The sequence below is a fragment of the Nomascus leucogenys genome, chromosome 16 (genome assembly GCF_006542625.1).
Source record: "Nomascus leucogenys isolate Asia chromosome 16, Asia_NLE_v1, whole genome shotgun sequence".
NCBI classification, from domain to species: domain Eukaryota; kingdom Metazoa; phylum Chordata; class Mammalia; order Primates; family Hylobatidae; genus Nomascus; species Nomascus leucogenys.
Window position 1 is genome coordinate 71,137,051 of NC_044396.1, and position 4,146 is coordinate 71,141,196.

The following is a 4,146-nucleotide window of genomic DNA, read 5'->3' on the forward strand; positions in this document are numbered from 1 at the left end:
GGGAAAGAAACACTTCTTGTGAAACATGAAGTAGCACAGGAACAACGATGAAGCATAGAAATTTAGATGCAGCGTTCATTTGGTCAGCTGATTTTACTTGAGTTTCTATTACATAATGTGAATAAAACTCAGCTGTTTCCTCCAGTGAGGAAGAAGGGGATGGAGGAGGGGAAGAGTGAAGTGTGATTCCCAGCACGGTGCCTCCCCACTCCACTGCCAAAAAAGAAATCTTTCCAAATCCTCTAACTCCTGAGCTTTTCATATTCTTGATGGAAGTAAGGGGTTTATAGATTGTCTAAGGAGATCACAGTCGGGCCACTTTAAAAATTCCGGTGGTCTGATTCACAGTTCATGTTGGTATCTGATATCTACCATCTCCTGGTGCCTCCACTGAACTTTTCAATTTAATATCCTGTTACACAACACTAGCAAGGAATAGGAGACAAGTAAAAACACAATTTCAATTCAGTAATATACGTTCTCTATGTGGATTAAGCACAGCAGGTTATAGAAACACACTGGGTGACAGGGGGCCCTACATAATCTTGAATGGGCAGAGAAAGGCTGCCAGAAAGATCTGTCCCTGTGACCCAAAATAAACAGAAAATAGGTTTAGGATACGGGAGTGGTAAGAAGAAAGGATGTCCTGTGAAAGAGGAGAATGTGTAAAGGTTGGAGGCAGGAGGTATTGAAGATGTAGGTGGATCAACAAGGCTGGTGAGGTGGGAGGGCTCATCAGAAGCCACGTGCCAGAAATACCTTGAATGCACTCCAGGGCACCTGTAATTGATCCTGAGAAAAGTAAGGAATTGGAGGCATTTTAAGTAGAGGGGTGACTAATAAATTTTCTGTTTAGAGATCATTCAGATAGCAGTGCAGAGAATATAAGACAGGGAAATTCACTGTCAGAAGCATATTCCTTCTGAGAAGAGCATTCACTGTGAGAGGGATAGTGAGTCAGAACAATGGAATGGAAAGTGCATATATTCTAGAAAATAAAATGGTAGAACTGCCAGAACCTGGTGACTGATTAAATATGTGTCATGAGAAGGAGGTACCAAAGGAAACACCCAGGTGTTTGTCTTGGATAACTGGATTGATGGCAGTGTTTTCAATGAAACAAGTATTACTGGCTAGATGTCCTAAAATTTCTTGTAAGTGAAAAGAAACTATGGAAGGGTGGAACAGTCTAGATTTGTTTTCATTCGCCGAACATAAGTCTACTTGTGACGGGCACAAAGATGGGTAAAACAAAAGCTATGGGATAAGAACTGAGAGAAATATTGCTGGGCATGGGGGTGGCAGTGGGGGAGGCGGGGGGAGGTAAAAGGAAAATGACAACTGGGAATCCCTAAGGCCCAGCCAAGATTAGATCACATGAATTAGTAGTGGAACGAAGAGTCTTCATTATGACCTTCTTTTAGCAACCCTGGGCAGTGTGATGAATGATTCAGAGAGGGCAGATGTAGATTGTGGGTTGAACTCAAGCTGAAGAATAAGGAATGGTGAGAGTGAGTTTAGAGTCAAGTACAAGATGGGAAGCAACGTGGGACCAATACGAGCATCACGAAAATGCCTTCCCATAAGCACAGGCTGGATGGGGAAGCTAGAAAAGCTAGAATGGGGCCAATGAGAGAATACAAAGGATGGTAAGGCTGGAGGCCAAAGAATTGGGGATGAAAGAGAGAAACCAATAGGAGACAGTCATCAGAATGTCGGTGTCCAAGAGAATGGCAGCAAAAAAATTCCCAACAATAAGGTGAGAATTTATTGATGGTAGCAAGTCGTTTTGAGTCAAGATCATTGAAAATATTATAATACGAATGTTGACATTCCATAAAAATGGAGTTCAAAGGAAGTCTATGAGCAGAGTTAAAGTTATGCTGGAAGTCAGGAACCACCAGAACAGGATGGGAAAAGAGCAGAAAGTTGAAACTGTTAAGAGCTCATGGTTAGTGTCCTGGAGGAAGAGCCAGAGGAGTGGGGTGGAGTGGAGCTAAGTGCATTTTCTTCCTTTGATTTTAGAGGTGTTGCCTTCACTAGAAGGAAACTGGTATTATCAAGAACAAACAGGTGTTGGTAGCGATCATAAGAGAAAAAAGCGTTCTAGAAAAGAGTTCTCTTTCAGCCAGGCGCAGTGGCTCACGCCTGTAATCCCAGCACTTTGGGAGGCTGAGGAGGGCGGATCACCAGGTCAGGAGTTCGAGACCAGCCTGGCCAACATAGTGAAACCCTGTCTCTACTAAAAATACTAAAATTAGCCCGGTGTGGTGGCATGTGCCTGTATTCCCAGCTACTCAGGAGGCTGAGGCGGGAGAATCACTTGATTCCGGGAGGCAGAGATTGCAGTGAACCAAGACCACACTATTGTACTTCAGCCTAGGAGACAGAGTGAGACTGTCTCAAAAAAAAAAAAAAAGTGTTCTTTTTCAAGCAGATAATATGTTACAATAACAGAGGGCTCATTGACAACCTTTTTCATGCCACTGGTCACTGTGGAAGCAGGAAGGAGAGGCAAAGCAAAGATGGCTGAGGATATGCAGTACAGCAAGGAGGGCGCAGTAAGAGACCCAGTCGAAAGTGTTCTCCTAGGTGGCAATGCTAAAATAAGCTCACTTGAGGCTCTTCTGAACCATTAGCCCTTCTAGAAACTCCAAGGACATATTAAGTTCATTCACTAAAATATTTTGGGCATAGTGTAGTTGCTGATCATCTCCATGATTACTTCTTTGAAGTCTCTGAACATTTTTTAAGTGCTTACTGAGAATTCTTAGGCAGAAAATAAAACAGAAAGATCATCCCCTGCCAATCAGAGTCTGAACACAGAAAGGGCTCATCGATCAAACAAATCAATGCAAAAAACTTAAAATTTCCTGTTAAATAAACACCACACATCAAATACCAGAAAGTGGTGACTAAGAGGTGGACAGAGGAGGGATATACAAAAGGTTTCACCCACACCCTGTTTTGTGGTTTTTACCCGGACGCCACAACCACACCTATGAGTTTCACTTATTAAAATAATAGAGAAGTAGAGTAACTAGAATCTGCTGACCAGAGCATAGTGCTAAATGCAGTTCCTCAGAGACTGAACCTGACAGGCAAGGTCAGGATTCAACTTGGAGAATGTCTGATGAGATTAGCCAATGTTTTTTTCCAGCGTGGTCTACCTGTGTGTGCTGATGCGTGTAGATTTGCTCATCTTTAGTAGACGAGAAAATTAAGCTCATCTCCTCTGTTGAACTTACAAAGTGTTGACGTTAAAACCAAGGACAAAATGGAGATAAATGGGGATAAACTAGGGCAGGGAATTCGAACCATACATAGAACCCCCCCAAAAAAAAATCCCCTTAAGCCCTTAAAAGGCAATAAGCAAGTAGTTTTATACCAGTGAAATCAATAATTAAAAGTTCTACGTGAAAAAATATAACCCATGCAACATCATGTGTCCACTGAGCAGTGATACGCGCTTGTGTAAGGAAAAGAGCTGTCATCTTATCAGCTAGCATTTAAGGAGCTTACTGTGCGCTAAACTCTTTTCATGTTATATGATCTAATGTGAGCATCTATGCCAGTGGATTTTATATCCCCGTTTCGTGAACGAGGACACCTCCGGTGACCTGCAGGGACCCCGCGCCAGCGGCTGCTGCAGCTGACTCATCCGACTCCCACGCGCGACGCTGCCCGAGTGGCGTTTAAAAAATCCCACTCGAGTCCCATTTAAAACAAGCACCCCACTTTTTAAGTGTGACTGGTGACCTCGATTTTACCTTCTGAGTCACAGCCCCAAGACCTGTGTATCTGTCAAATTGAGCACAGTGGGCGAGGGCGCGCTGTGAGACTTGGGGAGAAGACAGGTGGAGAGCACAGGTGCAAACTAAGGGGAGGGCTAGGAGGTAAAAATAGCGATCAGGGGTATGGGGGTGCGCATGGAGACACCCGCGGAGCGCTGGCGCTGGCCAGCGGAGCAGGAGGTGAGATGGGCGGAGCTGGGAGGACCGCGCCCGGCGGCTGCAATAGCCGCACCTGTGCACGTGATCCCGAGCGGCTCCGGCGCCAGGGCGGAGAGGCGCTCACCTGGGCCCACGTGACGGGGCGGGGCTCGAGGACCCCCCACGGCCACGCCTCCTGCCGCGCGGCGCGTCC